Genomic DNA, 22300 nt, shown 5'->3' on the forward strand with positions numbered 1-22300 from the left:
CAGGTGATCACCAAAATCAGTATAGTCTGGGAACAATGAATGCGTGTTCAAAATTTTGTGCCAATCCATCTGATAGCTGTCCAGATATTTCAGTTTGTTGCTTGCCAGGCTAAAAATGCAAGGGCCTGTATTGGTGTGGGCACATTGGAACAGATTCTGAAGAATGAAATATAATCCAGGAAGTCCAACTAGAATATTACATCCATGAGTTGAATGCTTACTAGATGCACAAAACACTACACAGCTGCTTATAAATCTATGAGACAGGAGAGAAATTTACAACTTGTGAAAGCTATCATAGCAACAATCAGTTGATTGTTCATCTCTGTAATTGTGAGATAAACAGCAGAATTATGTTGTTCAAGTTACAAAGTCATCTATCAGGACAGGCGAATCATGTTAAATTGTGTTTATCCAGGTTCAACATTTTTGTTGGGATGATTCTGCAATCTTTTCCGGAGCCCCCTACCTGGGAACCTCTGCTTTACCGACATAGACAATTCAAAAATGAATATGGAGGTGACGTTTTTTGATGCAACACTAATATCTGTCTGAAACAAGGCTACCAAGAAACAGTAGGGCTGTGTACTGGTACAAGTGGTAGTCCTCCCTCAATCTCTCTTGGCGCAAAGCCTAAGAGTAAACTCAGAGTAACAGGCAGAGCCCAGTGTCCTGAGATTTGTGATGCGACCAGCTGGCCTGCATTATCATCCTTCAACCTCTGTTCTTAGTAGGACACAGCTGTGGACAGCTGCGAAAGGGAGAACTAACAACAAACCTCCCCGACAACCAAGTGTGCAACTGGAGAACAGATTTGCTACATTGTTGTAGGACCCTGGATATCCGTCTGATGACCTGGATAACCTCTCATCTTCACACAGCAGGGTAAGAACTGAGAGTAACTCAGAAAGTAAAAGGCTACAGGGAAAACGACTGGGCTTCAAACTCTGATTGTGGGTGACTTTGCTGTAAGAGATGTAGGAATCATGTGCAGTAAAAACACCAAAATACTCCCAAGTATCCCAAGGATATGGTCTCTGAAATGACTGAGAGAATCCTGCCTATCATGGCTGCACATCCAACTGTGAAAAATATCACAGTGCACAGAAGGACCAATGATGTTGTGAGACAACAGTCTGAAGTACTGAAATGAAACTTAATTGATCTGTTGATCACAGTCAGCTCTTTAAATGGTGAGGTGTGTATCAGTGGCCCTCTACCACCAGTCAGAAGAGGAGCTGAGAGATTCAGCAGATTGTTGGCACTGAACATGTGGTTCTCAAATGTATGTACCATCCATTCAGTGTACTTTATTGACAAAACTTTTTCTGAGGCTGCAGACATCTTTTTAAGGCAGATGGACTTTGCCTTAACAAGTCAGGAGTAAAATTGTTCATCTCTAACCTATTTTACTTCCTGCGTCACCCATCTGTTCCCTTTGCCAAGGACAAGAGACGAGAGGAATCAAAACAAGAGGAAGGCATGACACAGCACGGCAGAAACCTTGAAAGAGAGCCACTTAAGCCCCCGCCTAAAGAGAGCTTTAATCATGAGAGACATCAGAGCCTGGATGAAGGCTTGGTTTACACCTGGCATTAACATGCATCTTGGATGATACAATCATAAAAGGACAGCTCTAAGTACGTCAGTTCACAGTTGACATCACAATACATCTCCATATGCATCTTGAGTGACCACTTCCCCCTCTATATGTAACTAAACTTGTACCCCATTTCCATGTTTAATGGGTGGGAACAGTCCGTGTACCCTCCATCCAAAGCTGTATTCAATTTGTTTGATAACAGGATAAACATATATACATTGCATTATTTTGTTTTTACATTTTTTGTGTGAATTTAAAAAAATGTAAATCCTCATGCTTTTCCCATTTATGTCTTCAAATCAGCAATTGGAATAGAAATTAAACCAAAACAATCCTGGTATCATTTGTTCTTTTCATATTCAACTGAGGTTCCAAAATTGGGAAATGAAAAAATGATTTGTTATTTTGCTTTTTATTTATGAGTTCGATACCGAAAAATAAAATAATTTCATGCTCAGACCAAAAATAGGAAATTAAAAAAAGGGACCATGGGCCCAACTTCATTCTTATATTTAATTTGTCTGATTTGTGTGACTTGAAAACTGTCTCATAAGTTTGATTCAGTTTTGCTAGCCTTAACAAACTAACATGGAGAGTTTTATCTTGTTCAGAGGAACTAAACACTTAACTCTCAAGGGAGACAATATGACAAATGAAATAAATGGTAGGATCTTCCAGGTATTATAGTTTTGTCTAAAAATACGTCATATTTATTCTGTAAAATTGCACAGCCATATGTTATTTTATGACCTCTAACTTTTTAGTTTACTCCTTCTCTCACTGTTCATATTTGTAAAGGTACATGGCCCCATTCTCTACATCAACGATGAAAGCAATGTAGCTTTATTTCTTGGGACTGACTGTGATTTTAGCCCTTTAGACCTCATAGTAAGGGGGCATTACGAAGTGCACAGCAAGAATATCAGCGTGGAGGACTCATCTAGTGTGCCAGTAGCACACAACCCTATCTGCTTTTCTTTCCACCACCCACTCAGCGCTGCTGCTGGTTCTGCTCCAAGAGGTTCTACAATTCCAAGAGCCACCATGGCAAAAATAAAGGAGACCAAATAAACCTTTCACTCCTCATATGCAACTGTTATTTTGAAGCCTCGAGTTTGACATTTTCACCATTGACATCTTGGCTTTTGGAGCCAGAAGTGATGAGAAGTGACCATATTTGGATGAGAGGGTGGAGCTGAGCCTAACGCTGGCTGCTAGCTTGGTTAGCATGTTGCATTTATTGTTTATGGTTAACTTTGATAATGAAAAACAGACTTAATTTGATAATGAAAAACAGGCTTAAAACTATTAAAACAAAATATACTTACTGGAAAAACTCAACACCGACTCTTTAGAAGGTCTTTTAGTACAACCAAACGCTGAACAAGACTTTTTTAGGCAACCAAAATGTTACAATTAACTTTCATGAACTGAAAACACACTAAAATACCGATGGCTACGGCTACACCTATACTCTGTGAATCTGGGGTTACGCCATGTTGATGTTACCTAACCAACGTTGTTGCCATAGTAGTGACTTGTCAATCACAACATAGCCACATCCTAAAGCATACCATGTTTTATCGTAAAATTTAAATTAAATGGGACCACAATTTACAAAATGAACATCATGCTGTGTTGGAGAACACTTGAAACTAGCGATTGAGACCATACATTCATCAGGAAAGTGTTTATTGAGGAAATAAATCAAGTGAGAAGTAGACTCATTTTCTCATAGACCTCTATACAATCAGTCTTCTTTTCGGAGCCAGTGGAGTCGCCCCCTGATGGCCATTAGAAAGAATGTAGATTTAAGACACTTCCACATTGGCTTTACTTTTCAGACCTGGAGCTACCCGCTTGATCAAGATATTTGGTCAATTCTTATCTTGAGTTGTTGATAAGATAGACTTTTATTAGTAACTCAAGTACTGCATTGTGAGAGCCCGGATTCTGTGTTGGGTTTTTTTTGTGTTTTTTTCCCGCTGAGAACTCCGGTGGGTTTCCTTTGTCTGAACAAGCCCATTAGCTTGCCATCTTGTTAGCTACAATGAGTGGGATATTATCAGTGAACAATATTAGGTGTAAAGTTCACATACTATTACCAAAACCAATCGGAGTAATGTGAGAGTACTGTGAAATGTTTACGTATTGCATTTGGCTCATTCTGTGTGCTACAGAGCATTTAGCTAAGTTACTGTGTTCTTAATGTGTTTTACTGAAGTACTAATAGAAAAATAATGCATTCATTCCATGTTGTTGAAGGAATAACCTACAGTTCATCATATGTTTAAGATAAAAGCTAATTAACCATTTAAGGAATATCACTTATTACAAGAAAAGAAATGTGAAAATGCCATTGTTTAAGCTTTTACCATCATTTGGTTTTCTCAATGCAAACCATTGTCTCTAGTCAAACAGACTCCATTCTGCAGAGTGACTGAACTCATTTGCATTTGCAGGATTTCAGATACTGGATTCCAGAAAAGGAATGCTTAGAGGTGTTTTATTTTATAGATTGACTCTCTTTATTTTTTCCAAAGACAAACCAAAAGAATATTTATTTAGTTTTTCTATTTTTCCTAAAACAAAAGAGTTCTACATTTTTGTGAATGTGTTGCAGAGATTGTGCAATAAACCTGCCAAGTGTTTTGTTTTAAAAGCAATGTATCCTTGTGAGTCTTGTCAACTGTAATGCTCAGAGCCTAGGTAACTGAGGGATATCTATCCTTTCTAATTCAGAATAGAGGTACTACAATTGTATAAGGAGTAATTGCCCAGTGGTCTCTTGAGACCTTAAGGTTTCAACATTATGTCACCCTTGAACCCCTTGAAACTTTCTGATTTCAAGGAAACCACCCCATCTCCAGAGACGTGTTACACCATTTGCACAACTATCTTCTACACAGGATCAGCATTTTGGAAGCAAAATGCAAGGAAAGTATTTGCTGTGAAGAAAGAAGACTTCCTGCAGTTACAAGCAAGTAAAAAGAGGAGACTGAGGTACTTAAACTGGATTTGCATTTTTTGCACATTATTATGGTTGCATATTTGAATGGATGTTTTCCTAAATTGATGCTGATTGATTGAAGTGAGTAGTAACTTTTATCTGTACGATGTTTTGACAATACAGGCCCCAGTACAAATAGTCACATATTGTTCCAGTTAAAGACTTTATAGAGAATCTCAGACACAACATTGACTTGACTGATTCACAACCTTCATTTTGGTGTAGGTGCAATGAATTCTCTGTCCAGTTTCTGGGATGTTATCTATTGTATGGGCTTTGCATGAGAGTTGGAGTCGCTGAGATTAAAATTATTTATGGATTTTGATTTTGATTAATGTGTTAATCAAAAATAATTCTGAATAACACATTAGAGATTACCGGATCAATGGAGGTAACAGTAGGTAACATTGTGCATAAAACTGTCTGGATTTGAAATACTAGTTTATGAGTTTCCAAATTCCAACCTGCAGAGCAACAGTTCACAGGTTTTTTAAGACTGCTATCGCAGAGCACATAGCAGTCTGTTTACCTAGCTACTCAACAACACAACTGATTGGGAAAAAACACCTCAGCGTATCAGTTACTTTTTTCAGACATATCATTGGGTTACACTCATGATGAACAACAAGGCATCTTGGAAAGGAGAATAGTAATTGTTTACCACATAATTAAAAAGAAGAGAGATGTCAGGGTAGTTCTCTGCAAAATCCTGTTCTGCGTGACATCTATCCTCATCAGATGAAAAGGGGTCAGTTCCATTAACTGACACCCAAGTCAACAAGGATCCCAGATCTTGCTCATACATGTTTGTCATAACAGAGGCACTGGGCGGCAGCTCCTCCAAGATTTTAGCTGGACAGCCACCTGCTGCGAGTTCAATGATAGTATCCCACGGCCTAAGAGAAGGAATCATGGTAATGAATAATTGACAAAGCAATGCCATTTATGTTGTATGTGGCTAGAATGTAAAAAAATAACCATTGCTTCTTAAGTGTTGTACATATTCAGTTTAACATACTTGGGATCCTGTGCACATTCCATTATTGCACCTCTCTGCCTAGTCCAATTTGGCTTACTTGACATGTCAGGTTTGAGATACAAAATTAAGTCATATTTTCCTCCATGTTGATGACTTCTTGATCCAACAGATGTACCAGGGCCTGTTTCAATGGGTAGTTTGCTAGATTGTTAACCACTCGAAGATTCTGTTGACCACAAAACATGTTTTCAGATGGTATGAAAATACAACTGCAGAAAATGTAATAGTAAATTATAGAGCAGTTTCTTATGCAAGGAAAATGATTTCCCATTTAAAATGCTTTCAGTCCTTATGTTTCAGAAGAAATAATTGGTCAGAGTCTTTCTTTCTCTCTCTCTTTCTTTCTTTCTTTCTTTATGTTTGATTATATTAGTTGTACAGTTTTTCAGTATTACAAAAACCTAACCCTTGTTGATGTTGTTTGGAGGTATGGTGGCCTGCTAAGGTTGTTTATGTGTCTTGACAGTTTCTATTGCATGTACAGGCACATTTAAAAGTCCCTGGTTGACCTTCAGTTGGTCCCGTGTCCCATGGTTGACAACTGTAGATTTGGAATAAAATGTGTACATGTGCATATGGCTGCACGGAACTTAACTGATCCAATAAGAAAAAGGCATTATATTCAATGAAAAGACAATATGCATAGCACAGAAAAGATTATGACAAGATTATGATAACATTGGTCACCTTTAAACTTCCTCATAAATCACAAGGTTCTTTTTCACTGGCATTGGCATCAGTTTTGCTGCCATAGCCATCAACTTCCAAGACATGTGTCACTCTGAACATCCCAAGCTTCTCATTTTGATCAATATGAAGTTTATGGCCCATATATTCAACATGATAAGGGCCTGGATCTAGATTACAAGCACACTGAAGAAAATTGAAATATTATGATCAATGCAGGCTTCTATCTTTGTCACATTAGCCCACAATACTCACAAAACGTGTTTACAAGAAGGGAATTCCTAAATACATGGGCTGGTTATAATATTCTTGTTGCTTTAAGTTCCACTAAATACAGTATATTTAAGCTATTTCTAAAGGTGATGTACATCAACATGGTTATTGTTATTATTATTATTAGCCTACATAACAATATACTTATTGTTTCACTGAATTCTTAGCATAATACTTACCTGGCATCGGAATTCATGGTATGGCTGATGAATCACTCTTAGGATTTATCCAACTTGACATTCTCGTGCACGCATTCCTCATGAACCTACAGCCATAAGATGGGCCCATCTGTTAAGAAAAATATAGCCATTTGCTAACGTTTGAAAGATAGGCAGGATATAAAATGTGAAAACCAAAATGAAAACTTATCTCATGTATTGATCCAATCACAGCCCTCTCCAGTTCTTTGTCCAATATGTCTTTTTTGCTTAAGGGTGTGCTGAACACAGAATCTTCTAACTCTTATTTCAGAGTATCACTGGATACCCATCTGCTGCAGTGAGGTGGAAATCTCTGCATGCGTCTTGCCAGTTCCAAATGAGTCTTGAATTAAATATGCATATGGTTCCTGTGCAGCCATGGTGTTGGTACTAAAATACTCAAAAAAATACCAATTCATTGACATACAACCACGGTGTGATTCTGGTTTTTCAGGCCTCTTTAACACTGAACTGTAGGTGAATTTGCTGCAAGCCTATCAAGTGCAACACACAGAGAAGTCAGTAATTTCTGGGTCACACAAATCAGACAAATTAAATATCAAAATGTCTAGCAGGGCAAGCTTCCCAGGTGATTTCTTTATTGTATTGATGTACGTTTTCTTTAATGATTTACTTCAAAAATTAGAGGCTGCTTTCAGTAATTGTTGTTTCAGTAAACATTTTTATGCGCACAGTAATGTCACTGCAGCAAATATTGTTGGGACAAGTTGAACACAGCATTCAACAAAGGGTACACGGACCAGGAGGCAGCAATGCACTTCCCGTGCCTAGTCTGCTGGAAAATAGAGAGGACGTCAGTTGAGTAGGCGGTCCTTTAAAGTGGTCCAGGACACATTGCATTCACACTGAGTCCCTTTACACCTTACATTAAAATGTGTCTTGTATCGAGATTGTATATAGATATTATTTAACCTGATTACATTTACACCTGGTTTTAATATGTGTCTTGAGTGTCCACATTGAGATCCATTTGCGATCAGATCGCTTTGTCCCGCTCTAACAACCAAACGTCACCAAAAGCACAAAAACAAAACGATGGAAGCCATCTATGAAGCTGTGCTATTGTATGGGTTTTTGCTTGCTCTTTGAAGTGGGGGAAGAAATAGCTTAGCTTGCTAACTGGCTAGTGGCTGCTACCTCGCTGGTTTGGAACAGTCACATTCGATTACGTATTTTGGCCCATGTAATTGTTGTATATGAACTGACATCGTAATTGCATTTACACTTGCATTTACACATTTACACTGTTCAATGTGGTCACAATGCATCCCTGACGACCACTGGAGGTGGTTTGGACGATCAGATCACAATCCGTCCTCAATACATCTTGGGTGCATTTACACCTGTAATTTCATGTGATCAAGCACTATCCAATTGCAATCCAATCACCCAAAATGCATTTAATACAAGTTATAAAGGGGGGCCCTGTTGATGAAAGAGCTCTTCACTGCTGGGAGCAAACTTACACCTCGCCCTTCTCCCATTTTGTCTCCCTATTTATTATAGGATTAAAGGACTTATGTCTCAGCAGGATTTGGAAAAACTTGTCCATGCATTTACCTTCAGAAGACTCGACTCCTGTGACAGTGTCTTTACAGGTCTCCCTAAAAAGTGTCTTTCTTTTGCTCTTTGTCTTAATGCATTTATGTAAAGCACTTTGAATTGCCTTGTTGTTGAAATGTCCTATACAAATAAACTTGCCTTGCCTTGAATGTAGCCTTCCTCAGAGTCAGATGAGAAGATAAACATCAATTTTATCTCAGCCTGTTCATAACAGACATGATTAGCCTAGCAAAGCTTGCCTAGCTAAGTTAAAAGGGGAAAAATATGCCTTCCAACATCTCCAAAGCTGTCTAAAAAAAAAAAAAAAACCTTTAAAACAAGCTGTGCTCTTACAAGCTCTTCCAAGTGTAAGGAGTGCTGAGCTTTATTAGCCTGGAGTAAAACAAAAGAAATGGCTACTGTAATTCTTCATTCTTTTCATCTGGTATATAACCGGGAACCACACATCAGCAGCTGCATGTACCCTTGCTGGACCTCTCAGATCTCCTGCTTTCTCAAAGGAGGAATTAATAGTACTTTTACTCAAGCGCACTGTGACGCAATGACAGCAGCTTAAGGACCCATTACAAACAGGCAGACTTTTGTTGCAAAATAATTATCAGGAGAAGATAAGAAAATTATATTTAATTTGGTATCACATCATTAACTGTACTAGTCCCATTATGTATTGTCATTATAATCCTTATCAGGCACTCACAATGTGCTTATGGTACATTATAATGCTCTATCAGTAGCACTTCTAAATAGTACTACCATAGAAAGGGGGAAATAGGACAGATAAAAAGAAAAAAAAGGGCACAAGGTTAGTACAAAGGTACCTGGGACATAGTATAATGATTTTGAAGTAACTACAAATATAAATGAAACGGTTTAATTGAAAATACAGGTTAATGTATACGCTAATAATATGACTGACAATTAGAGTTACACAACAGTTCCTTTGGACACAATACAAAAGAAAAAACTGAATCAAAAATTTAGATCTATCTGACAAAAATAATGAGTTCTTCATATATGGATTCTCTAGTTTCTTTCAGGCTGGACCCTCAGTGGAGCTGATTTCAAACACTGTTTGACGATCCAACAAGCACTTTGTTAGAAGCATACTGCCATCTTTAAACTCAAAGGTTAGCTCAGACATGCATTGGATGGCAAATGAGACTAGAAGGTGACCTGAGAATGAAAAATTCTTTCTGTGCTGACAGGTCCCAGTGTAATTTGAACAGATTCTTACTTTTGTTGTTACCAGTCTTATTTTGGTGGATTCAAATGCTATTATAGAGTTTCTACTCAGAAACCTGGGCATGTCTTAGCACAGTTGGCAACACTTTTAAATATTAACATTTCAGATGGGACACGTCTCACGTATAAGCCACTGATTTGGCACTAATTTGTGAAAGCAGGTTTGTTTTGCTTTTAGCTAAATTTATCTTGAGCAAGCAGTTGTGTTGAAAATGTTTCAACTCTTGACCTCTCTCAGTTGTCTTCACATCGAGATTTGTCTGGCAAAATGGCTGTTGTTGAGCAGATGACAGATGTCAGAACAACACTGGTTAGACTGCATAGATTTGCCTTTAACTAGCCACATTTGTGAACAAAGTCTGGTACCTCAGGCTGTGAAAACTATTTTACAAATTTAGCATACAAGAATTGTCTGAAGGCTGTGCACTCAAATGCTAACTCAGTGGGCATACTTTAATTTGTTGCCTGGTAACAAAAATAATTAACAAGAGTAATTAGGCATATCAAGAACCAAGGCTAAAAAAAGCAGTGTAAAAAAATCCATCATTCCAACTTCCATTAACATTGTAAACAGGTCTACAGTGCACGTGAACAAAGTGTGTGTGTTTTTATTTTATATCTGCTAGTCTTTTGATAAAAGATGTGTACTTTGTGTCACATCAAAGACTAACTTCTCATACATTGTGATGGACAATAAAGTTTTTCTGAATCTGAATGACTACCATACTGCAGATATTTAAAGTTACATGCAGAATGCATTATTTAATCCAAACTTTGCTGATTCCTTTGATGCCATTCCTTTCTCATGGCAGAGTTTTTCCCCACAGGAGAGCATCTGGTGTGTTATCTCCCAGTCTTAAATCATGAGGCAGTGTGAAAGGATCATTGTGGCAGGGGGCTTAGAGCAGACGACATACTCTGGCACTTTATTATCTTTGTTTGCTTGCTGGGATGCAAGTTGTCCATTTTAGAGAAGAACTTGGTTTTGTTGTGGCACCCAACTATGCCCCCCAAATAGAAAAAAAATGCTATTTTGAAACACAACTATGAATCATGCTGGGTTTCAACATAACAGCGGTGAGCTTGGAGAAATTTGCAGATCTGAGGGTGTCATTGAACACCATAATGAATGCATTAAAGCTGCACTAATCAATTTTTCAAATGTAATATTACCAATGGATCAAATGACTATGTGTAAATGTGAAAGGGCATCGCTCATAGTGGTGAATCCACAGATAATTATCATCCCCTCAGCTCTATGGAGCATTTTAGGATCTTTCAGTTTATTGCTTTCAGTCAGTTTTCAGTTTGCAGCTTTACTGTTTTGGTTCAGCTCTCAACAACCTCATTTCCAGCAGCAGCAGGCAGTGAAAAAGCTCTAAAAACCCACTGTACACTACCTGCTCAGCGCCAAACAGCAGACAGACACAGTTAGAGACTAGCTAGTGAACATAGTGAAGCATTTATCAGCTAAAGAGCCAGATATTTTTCTCTGGAGTTGGTGGAGACCAAAACAGAGCTATAAGGATAGTGAAGATTGGGTAACACTTCATTTTACGGTCTGCAAATTTCATGGTAATTAGGTGGTAATTAGTAAGTAACTTCTTTGAAATTTCTTTGAAATTACCCCAAAATTTACCTCAAATTTCATGGTAATTAGGTGATAATTAGCTAGTAACCTCTTTGAAATTTCTTTGAAATTACAAAATTTAAAGACATCAGAGTGTTATTTGAGGTGTAAAAGTAACACAACACGACAACACTGTGTTTTCATGTCAGAAACCTTGTATAAATTTAATTTCTATGTTCCACAGAAGTTAACCAGAAATTACTTGGAAATTAAGCTGCAACAACTCACTTCAACTTAGGGATCTGCTCAGTAGAAATTAAGACAGAAACTACTTGGAAATTAAGCTGCAACAACTCACTTACTTACCATGAAATTCGAGGTAAATGCTGGGGTAATTTGGGGACAATTTCAACAAAATTTCAAATAAGTTACTTACTTATCATATCTACTTACCATGAAATTGAGGGTAAATTTTGGAGTAATTTCAAAGAAATTTCATAGAGGTTACTTGCTAATTATCACCTAATTACCATGAAATCGGCAGACCTGTAAAATGAAGTGTTACTGTAAATAGATAACTGATTGCTAATGTGTTTGCCATAACAGTATTAGGTAATAACATGTCAGTGTTGTTTACAGCTTGTTATGCCTCCCCCAAAATGGCCCAAAATATCAGAGCATATCAGGACACACATGTCAAGGTTTTAAGCATTGGTTCATTTCAACCTGATGTATTTCTCATAAATGTGGCCATTGTGACTCAATGTGTCACTTTGCTCTCTCCAGCTGTGTTATAGAGATTCGGGGAAATGAGTGGGACATCTTTTTACTGCCAGACTCAGAATATCTAGAAGTGTCCACAGATGTGAGTGATCCCAGCTGTGTAAGTATTACAAATGAATTTGTGGCAATGGCCACATTTATGGGAAAAGTTTGAATTAACCTGAACTTTCCTTTAAGTTTCTGAAAGCAGGCAGCAAGGATACAGAGCTCAGCATTATTGTATGCAGACTGAAAGAATGCCAAATGTTTATGTTAAGCCTATTGATATACAGTAGATACGCTGTGGACATGATTGGAGGATGAACATGTGAGTATAAACAATAGATTTCTGTGCCTGTCTGAACTACTGCTACTGTAGGCTCCATTCAATGCAATTTTAATTAAATGGGTGGTTTAAGTTTCTGGAAAACTGCTTTTTTAATGAATAACTGTCTAATGCTACCAAAAATAAAGACTGTAGGGAAGAAATGGAGAAAAGCAAAGATGAAACAGAAGAAAAAGGATGAACCAGAAGAAAAAAAGAAGAGAGAGGTGATTGAGAAAAAGGAAGAAAGACAGGAGGAGGGAAAAGATTAGAGGAAAAAATCCAGGACAAACAGATGGATGAAAGATGAGTTGGATATGAAGAGGAGACGGACAAAAATTATTGGGGAAGGCATAAAGAGAACATAAAAAGATGAAAGCGATGTTATATGCGTATATCTACTGGACAGGGAGAGTGTGTGTCAAGGGGTGTGGGTCAAACAGAGTGGAAGATGGGATGAGTAAATAATGAGATGGAGAGGGGAGGAAGCGGGTCCTTAGCTAAGTCAGCTGGCATATACTGTAAATCCCTCCGACCTGTAAATAATTCATAAACACTTCTTTCCATGCTGATGATTGCTTTTATTTTATCACTCACGTCCACTACACATCGTCTACTTGACTGCTGGACCTTGTATAGTACAAAGACACTTTTGTTCATCAAGCATCTTCCTGCTCCTCCACACACCACCACCCTGTCCTCTTTGTCAGTTCTGTCTCTCTTTATTGCTCTCACTTTATTGCTATTGCTTTATTGATCTTAATTCCCCTGCTTTTCTTTTGACTCTTTGGATTTCTGTTGTTTTAGGCTCAACAAGACTGAACATAACTGAATTGATGCTGGACTGGACCAGACTGGGTTGGACAGGGGTGAATTGGAGACTGAACTAAATAACTGATGTAAAAACCTGATAGAACCAGGCTTGTAGCCAGTAATAGGCCTGGCCAGCACTGGCCCACCCACATTACACACTGGCCCACCCATCCAAGTTTGATCAATATACATTTTGTAACAATAAATATAAAAAAATATAAAAATACAAACTTGATTTATTTTTGACTTGTTGTGTCTGTTGAACTTGTTGTCTGATTAAAACAGAACTGTTGAAACTGTGGAAGTCTCTGGAATGTAATTGGTTCCTCTGGTTCTGACACACAGAGCTTCCTGAGCTGCCTTCAGCCATCTAGCTGGCTTTTCAGGCAATGTAATATTAACACTACAACAATGGCTAAACAAAGTTTTTAATGTGTTTTGATAAAGTTGAGGAAGAAGACATGCCACCTCCTCCATCGACTGAGTGCACCAGACTCATCAGCCCACAGAGAGGTCAGCCTGGCCACTTGCTCCCTGGAGGTACAGCGCTTTCTCCCGGTCAGCCTGATGCGGGTTTAGCTGTGGGAAGCAGGGGTGCTGCGGGTGCTGCATCCTCCAAGTGGCTGGCAGTCTACAGGCTGTGTTGTTGCAATATTTTTTTTTCCAGCAAAAATAGACCCTGTGTGTAAAGATGGTGGAATGGAGAACCAGGTGTGAGACGTGTGGCTAACAGACCCGGTTGACACATGCCGGTTAGAAAAGTCTCCGGCAGCCCAACTACTAAAACTGTAAACTCTGCAGAGGAAACCAAATTAAACGTTTAGCTTCTGAAATATTTTTTCAGAAAGCTGTATGAGCCTGGACTGTGTGTGTTACCTTTAGGATGTGTAGAAGAACATTAGCATTAGCATTAACATTAAATCCTGGCTGATCCTGTCGGTGGGTCGGGAAATTTAAATAATCAATGAAGTTACACTGCTGTGCCTCATGCGTAAATGCGCACAGTGTCTCTCTGAATGGGGAGACACACTTATTGTTTCTGCTGTAGTGGGATTACTGCAAGTATTTAATAAACTCAAACATTTTAGGGGGAGGGGAGTGTTTAATAGTCAGCACCCCCACACCCGTGCATCCCCTGCACCCCCAACTGAAGTCATGTTCCCACGGCTATGAGTTCACCCACCGATTTATGTACCATTTATGCACCACATTCACAACTAAATTTGTATGTGTTTCCCTGCACAGTCAAGAATGGAATATCAAGGTGCTTCTCATCACAGTGGTGTGGATAGTGTTCTTGTGCATATTGATGTTTTTGCTATTCTTGTGGCCTTGCTGCTATGGGGCTCAACATTTTTAAGTGTGATGTTAGACTGGCACTATAAGACAGATCCTGGATAAACCAAATTCATGAGGGTTCAGCCTCAGGGGAGCATATTTGTGCTCAGAAAATTCCATGGCAATCAGGGTATTACATTGCAATATTTTGTGTGCATGTAGAAATATTTGTGCAAAGATGGTGCTAAAGGAAATGAAATGGGATCACCAAAATGAATGAGGTTCATCCTCTGGGGAGCATGAATATCCACAGCAGACTCAATGGCAATTCAGTCATTAGTTATCTTGTGCACATACATGATCATTTGGAATTATAACTAAAGGGAAGGTCATACATCTAACCAAAATGGGCAGAGATTTCACTGTCAATCTGCCTGCATGATTGTGACATAATGGTAAAGTGGCAATAACTATTTTTTGTGGACACTTAGGGCAGAGGAACTCCACTATGAGCAAATGTGTCAGCAATGGTGGCCTATTTACACATCCAACAGACACAAAAAAAGTCAAATATTCTCTCTCTTTGTAGCTTTGTTTTAGGTTCAGTCCAAATTCCCCCCCTTAGCCCTACCACTTAGCCCTACCCCTCCGTTTTGCACGCACCTGTGTAGGGTAGGGCATCCCGTTTCTTTTGGGGATCGATATGATCCTCCAAACAGAGTTTGGAGGGTTTTTCAACCTCTACCCCTTGTGGCTCCGTTTTGAGGGACCACTACCAATGGAGGGCACTCCAAAACGAGTGGTAGGGCCAAGGAAAGGGAATTGGGACTGGGCCTTAGTCTCCAGGCTGCTGAGAGAAAATGTCTGGCTTTTAGCTGCTAAATGTTTCAGCTTTTTCATAAGAAAATTGCTAACTTTGCCTGCTGAGAAGTCTGCTGCATGTTTTTCACATTGCTCTTTACTAATAAATACAGGAGTGGAGAAATAAGAGACTTGAGATTTATTAGCTTTGTACCTTAGCAAAACTGGGTATTTTGCCAACCTATGAATCAATTCAAAAAAGTGTGAGTACTGCTTACAACATGCAGCGTTGTGTTTCATAACTGATTGTTGCTCACAATTTGCAGATAAATTTGTGAGTACTGCCAGGCTCTTGTATGGTCATGCACGTCGTAAGAATGGCATTTGTCTTGATTAGTCAAGCGTGTCAAAATGAAGAACATAATCCTGTGTTACAAATTGCAGCTGGCATGTTGCAAATTTGGTGAAATAGATCCCAGGAATGGAAACAGCTAACAAAACACAACATGTAAAATACAGAGGACAAAAACCAAACCAAATGTGCTGTAAAACCACAACAATGAGCTAAAAAGGCCTTGGAAGCTACGCCCAATAGAGCTGGGTGGTAACTCTGTGTGGGTTTGATGCTACAAGCCTCTCCTTTCACATCACAGGTAGACATTTAAATCATTGTGAATATAAAATCATTGATTAGTAGAACTTTAAATAATAATGGCATCAAAAAGTGGAAAATATGTCTTGAGGGTGGTGCCAGAGCACCTCAACACAATAAGTGGAGTTCATCTTCTGGAACCTAGAACTATCTACATATCAACATAAAATGTATTGTACATTTGTCTATTAGTGGAAAACAAATGGACACATGTACATTTCATGTTTTCCACATACGTCATAGATAAAGGGGAAGATTTGCTTGATGATGGTGTTCATTTTGTGAATATTGGGAATTTTCCTCAGGGTACTGTGAATATTTACTGCAAATTTCATGACAAGCTGGACAGAGTTATCTGAATCAAAGTGTTGGACAGACAGACCTCTCAGACTCAGATCTCTGCCCTTAGGCCTTGCTGCTGCTGTATTCACTAAGAAAAAACATTATAGTTCGTTTTTTTTAACTGGTATTTGTATTTTGTTGCTGTTGTGGGAGAGAAAACAAGTTCCAAAAGTGATAGTGTGGAAAACAACACACACAACTGTTAAAACAAAGTGGCAAATATTCTTTTTTTCCTCATATGACCCATCTCGAAAGAAGATGAGAAGGTGGTAAAAGAGCAAGTGAAACTAAGGTGGAGGTGGAGGAGGGGGGAGCCAATGAATGAGTGTTGTGGAGAGAGACTGCGAGGAATGATTTGAGGCCTGCAGGTGTTTTCATATCCTAAAAGAGATCGATATTTGCGTTCATTCTGACGCTGACTGTACTGCGCGGCTCCAAATAAATAACCATAATCACAAAACGCCCCGAGATTGACTCTCAATAGAATTATCATTCTTTTCTCTTTGGCAGATTTGGATATTGCTCCTTCAGGGTTCTCAAATGACTTTGTTGTCGAGTGTGTTGTGAGTGTGTGCGTGCGTGCTTGTTTATCTGCGTGTTGAGGGCATTCAAATTTCATTGAGTCAATGAACTATGGGTATTATATGAAGTGTGTGTGGGCAATCTTGTGACAGTGTATAGATCCGTGCTTTCGTGTGAGTTTGTGTGCACGTGATTGCATGTGTGTGTGTGTATGTAGCCATGGGCTGTGAACAACAGGCCACAGTAATTGAATCTTCATCTGAGCCCTTAAGTCTAAGCATTAGACAATGATAACACAACACACACAAACACACACACTGCTCGTTCAGTCTCATTACAGTATCAGACCAATATAGCAGTAGCTGAAGTGCAAAGCAGTAGGTTTTGTCTTTCATCATTAAGAGCTGATGGCCCACTGTGTTTGAGCCTGGAGAGAAACAAAGAAAAGTGATATGAGGAGGAAACTAAGGAAAAGTTGCAAGGTTATGTTTTTAACCTGCTATTAATATGTAATCCATGTAACGGAATATCTCATCTGGATAAGGAAAAGCCCATTAATGCGAGCTATAAATGCACACAGCACGTATTGTGATGGAATCTGCCAGAGCCAGTCAGGTGGAAATGCAATTCTCTCAGTGTGTTTCCTTTCCATCCTGTGCATAGGTGTCGTCACTGCAGGTGGAATCTTTATCACAGCAGCTGAAACAAGTCATCATCATCAGCCGGGCTGGAAAAACGCCATCACCACAGGTAGAGGCGTGATGGCCAATAACAACTACAGTGGTGTTTTTGGCACAGGGACGAAGCACGTTGTCACGCGTACTGGAGCGTAGTACAAAAAGACCCTGGCCCTGTCCTCAGTGCTGATTAGTGTGCTGCTGACTAATAACTCTTGGTCAGAGCTGTCTCCTCTCGGCTCTGTAGTCACCACTACTTTAACTGTTGTCTTAATGGAGCTGTACACCCCCATCGTCCCTACTCATCCCCCCAACCTCTCACGTCTATCTTTCCCCAATTCTACTTCAGTCCGACTCTGCAAAAAGCAATGAAATGGAATTGACTGATACCCACAAAGTGCATTACAGTTCATAATAGGATATCAATAATAATAAATAAACAAGACTAAAGTCTAAAGCCCCACTAGCAGCCCCTAGAGGATGTAAACTTCATTACAGCCCATAATACAAAAGTATTGGACAGAGGGAACAAGATGATGATTTATGGTTTTCCTCAGTCTTAAAATACAAAAAGTTTTGAAAAGTATAGCAACAGTTCATGCCCATAGGTAGATGAATGTACTGATGCAGATTTCACTGCACTCTGCTTATTAGATTTGTTGACAAGGTGGTGCTAGAAGAATGCGCATGGGGTCAAAATCCAAAGAGTTCGTCTTCAAGGGAGCATGAACATCTACAGGGATTTAACAAGAAGTCTGGCACCCTTGTCATGGGCCAAAGTGTTGGTCGAGAGGAAACTCTGGCCTGACGATGGCAATTATTGAAACATCGGATCATGAAATTCATACGGATTTATCCTTAGGAGATCATGAATATGCTAAAAAATTTTTACAAACAAAAAGTACTAATGATTCCAATAAAAACCTTTTGAATGGGGATTATTTGAGGCTGTACTCACCAGAAAAAGTACATCACTGTCTGTTTGTTCAAACACTCAAAACAAACAATGACAAACAATCTCTAATGGCCATGTGAATACTGACTGTTGTCTTTCAGAAGCAATGGTGGATGTAGTCTAATTTGGCTATAGTGCCATAAAATACCTCCTAAGTCTGTAACATGCTTCTTTCGACTGCATGTAAGCGAGAGTGCACAGGGGTCCGTCTCAGACTTTGTGTGGCAGTTTCTTTTAGTTGTAGGGATTTTAAGTATAATGTGTTCATATTTTTTCCAGAGCCTTCCTCGAGACTGGTGTTTGATCAACCAATAAGCTCGCTGGACGCTGAAGTCCTCAAGATGTGTTGTTGAGATTTGCAAAATGTGGTTGTCATTCCTCTGCCACCATGTGCAACCGACAGTTACCCGTAAAACTCTTTCAGAGACGGTTATATGCATTTTCGGCAAAGCATAGGGAGGAGGTCGAGGTGGATGGATGTCTGTAAAAAGTGCACAGATCAAATTGCCAACTATCCATTAATACTGGTTTCTTAAAAGTATGTCCACAATCTTTCCCTGACTGTAAGAATGTTATTCTAGACTCACACTTCTCAACTCTACCCTTAAATGGCTTCCCTCTGAAGATGTCTTTGGAGCTTTAAATGCTCAACAGTCCGAAGGAGAAAGACATTTATTCCTGAGGCAGTTTGTGTCCCCAACAAACCACCTCTGTGACAAATAAAGTTTATTGAATTTAATTTAAACTTAACCAAATCTTAACCCATGTGGCGGCTGATGAGGAAAGGCTAATAGTTGTAAGGGTCATTTTTGATAGCACTGACAAATGTTTCTTGCAAATTCAAATCTTTTTTATCTCAAAAGTATTATTATTTATTCATTTGTTTAAAATTTAAATTTGATACCTTTGATATCATTGACATTCACAATCACAGGCAATACCTATGGTAAGTTTTAAGGCCTGGTCACACCAGAAAGTGATATTTGCAAGTCGAGCTGGTGAGCTAACCGCTAACCTGCTAGCTGGCCTGCCGGGGCTAGCACTAGTCAGTCAAAAATGTCATCATCATACAAATTAATAATAAGACAAAATGTTTTATGATTGTAACCATGAAGGTTCTCAATAGGTTTGTGGATGAGATGTGTATTAAAATAAGGGAGCCTGATTCTTTTTTTAAAGTGAAATCACTAGAATTTAGGTAAGAGCTTCATCTGTTCGTAGAAGATAGCACTCTTAAAAAATGGATCTTGAGTCTTATTCTGTCCCACAGCATCTCATTAAGCAGACTGCGATAGGACAGTCAGTCAGTCTGCAGCTGCTTCATCTCGAGTCTGGGGGACTAATTTTGATGTTGGTAGCTTGCAGGATGTGAATATCTAATTTTTTTTTCCAATTGTCTTTTTAAAACAGCCACTGGAACTGATGGCCAATGTAATTCAATTTTTAAAAAAAATTGAGCTTAAGTCTAAATTATGTACTGTATTTCAAATCTCATGCTCCGTTCTCTTCCACTATTTCTTGCTCTTCATTTCTTTCTCCCTGGCTCCCTGGAACCCCCCCCCACCCCCACCCCCACCTTCTCTCTCTCTCTCTCTCTCTCTCTGTCTCTCTGTTTCTCTTTCTCTCACTCTCTCTCCTGCTCTTTGATGAGTTTTATTGTTGTTTTAATGGCATTGTGGAATCTGCAGTGCAGCTAGACTGGACTGGATGGATTAAACTTGAAAACAGGTAATGAGTTTCTTGCTGGCCCAGCCAAGACTCACAAATTAACAATATCACCAGGAAAGCACTTGTCTCGATCTTAGAGCTGCATTATGCAGGTATTAATTTGAAAATGTATCTGCTCTTTCAGTCTTAATCACAAAGTGGGGCTGCAACAACAACAAAAAAACCTCTAATTGAGACGCACAAAATCTATATTTAAAATGCAGGAAGAGACAAATAAAATTGGACAAGAATGTTTTACAAGCATCCTTTTCCTCTTTGGTCCCTTGCTATGAAGACATCAAACATCAAAACAGGTCATGAACATGCCATCTGCAGTTCACTAACATCATTTTCCAGGATGTGTGTGGATTGAGGTTCTCCAAACTCAAACACACACTTAACCTCTCACTCTGTTTGTTGAATAGTTCTATGATTGGTAAAGGTATGAGAAGAGAATCCAGCACTGAGGACACACTACAGATGATGTCTTCTGTTCATTTCTCCCAGACAAGCTGCCACCTCCATCAATATCATTACCAGTGAGTAACCCATACCATTTTATGTCAACAAATCTGAACTCTCCCGCTGCAGAATATAACAGCAATTGAGTAGTCTGTCGATTATTTGTAGATTAACAGAAAAGTTTTCAAGGTTATGTCCATATTTTGCTTATTTTGTCTGTTCAGTTAATCCCATGTATACAGATAAAAGGTGCAGGAGGAGGAACCACTGAATGTTTACATTTTTACTTGAATAAATGACTTCAATTAGTAAAAAGAAAAAAGAAAAATATATATATATATATTCTTGTTGATTAATTATCATTTCAGAAATAAATTCAATGGAGACAAAGGCATTGAAAATCATTTGATTTAAAAAAAACATGTTTGGCATCTAGGAGTAAGGTGTAAGATATGTTAGACTCAGACAGACAGATAACATGGGCTTTTAATTGGTCAGCGTTCTTAGACAGAACTGTTTTCTGTTATACTGTCTTTTTTCGCACCGTAGCTTTGAAACTGTGATTGAAAAGGCTGAACATTTAAGAAAAGTCACAGACTGGCCTAACCAAGTAGAATTATGTGCGATAGAAATATCATAAGTCCCTGCAGTTCCTCCAGTATTGAATATGAACAGAAAAATGACTTTTCTTTTTCTCCTCTCTGACCAATCGATTGGCAGGAGTGATTATCCTTGGTTAAGGACAACCCTAGATTTGACCTTTTCTGCCATTTCTCATCCAAGTATTGATAATATTTCCACCAAGCAAGGATGGATTATCAAACAGGCCTTCCAGGCACCAGGCATGGGCCCAAAGAGTCAGGGAGCCCCGAGGCCAGAGCCTTTGTTTGAAATGACTATAAAAATCATCTCTTGTTGGACAGTCAAAGGGCTCAGTCAAAACACGGGATCCTTTTTATCTCCCCTCGCTAAAATAGTTTAGGTAGCACCTTTCATTATTAGCTAGTTATTAGCTAGTTAATTCTGTAAGTAACTTGAGAAACAGCCAAAATTGAATTTGAGCTGTTGTCTAGTTAATGTGTGTCTGTACTTGGCCACTCTTTGTGTTTTTGCAGTCCAACAAGACCAATAGATGAGTGCTGCGTCCTCTCTTGTAAAGACAGTCTATTTCATAAATACTCAACAGGCGGACTCTGGGCCAGATCTGGACTGAATAACAATTTAATCCGGACTGGGAACAAAATTTAACTGCAACCTGATCTGGATCACTTTTGAGTGATGCATCACTATCGCATCAGCTTTCATCATTCAGCCACCCGCTAGTAGCCAAAGGTAAGGTTGTTGTGAAATATAGGAACTCCGGTTATAAAGTAAAATGTCTTGTTCAAAACTAGCTGATACAGAAAAAGAAAAGTTGACAGTGAAAAACACACATTTAAGGATGACTGGACTGAGACGGGAAGTATGAGACCATTGTGCCATGCATGTAAGAATCACAAAACTGAACCAGTTGAAGTTGTGATATTGAGACTCAAGCAGAATAATTGTCAAAATAAAGATTTTCAACAATAAATGCAGTGAAGAACTCAAGAGGTGCAATAGAATCTCCCAGTTAAACCTGTATGCATAAACATACAATATTTTAAGTTTATCAATTGAAGATTGGGACCTTCGGCATTTAGAGAAAGTAGCTTTCGACAAATAAGGTGTGCAAAGTTGGTTACTTGCAAACACTGAAAGCCAAACCTTACCAGCATCAATAAGGGATTCTAAATGATTCAGTGGATTTGATACTA

The 22300-nt window shown here is 38.8% G+C and overlaps 1 long non-coding RNA gene across 1 annotated transcript; it reads right to left on the reverse strand.

The window, feature by feature from the left end:
* Positions 1-5209: 5209 nt before the first annotated feature.
* On the reverse strand, positions 5210-7481 carry LOC122991012. Its single transcript, XR_006405510.1, has 3 exons — positions 6792-7481; positions 5632-5818; positions 5210-5509 (listed from the first exon to the last, which is right to left on the reverse strand). It is a non-coding gene; the product is annotated as an uncharacterized LOC122991012 (long non-coding RNA).
* Between the last annotated feature and the right edge of the window lie 14819 nt (positions 7482-22300).

This window comes from Thunnus albacares, chromosome 10, assembly GCF_914725855.1.
Source record: "Thunnus albacares chromosome 10, fThuAlb1.1, whole genome shotgun sequence".
Taxonomy (NCBI): Eukaryota; Metazoa; Chordata; class Actinopteri; order Scombriformes; family Scombridae; genus Thunnus; species Thunnus albacares.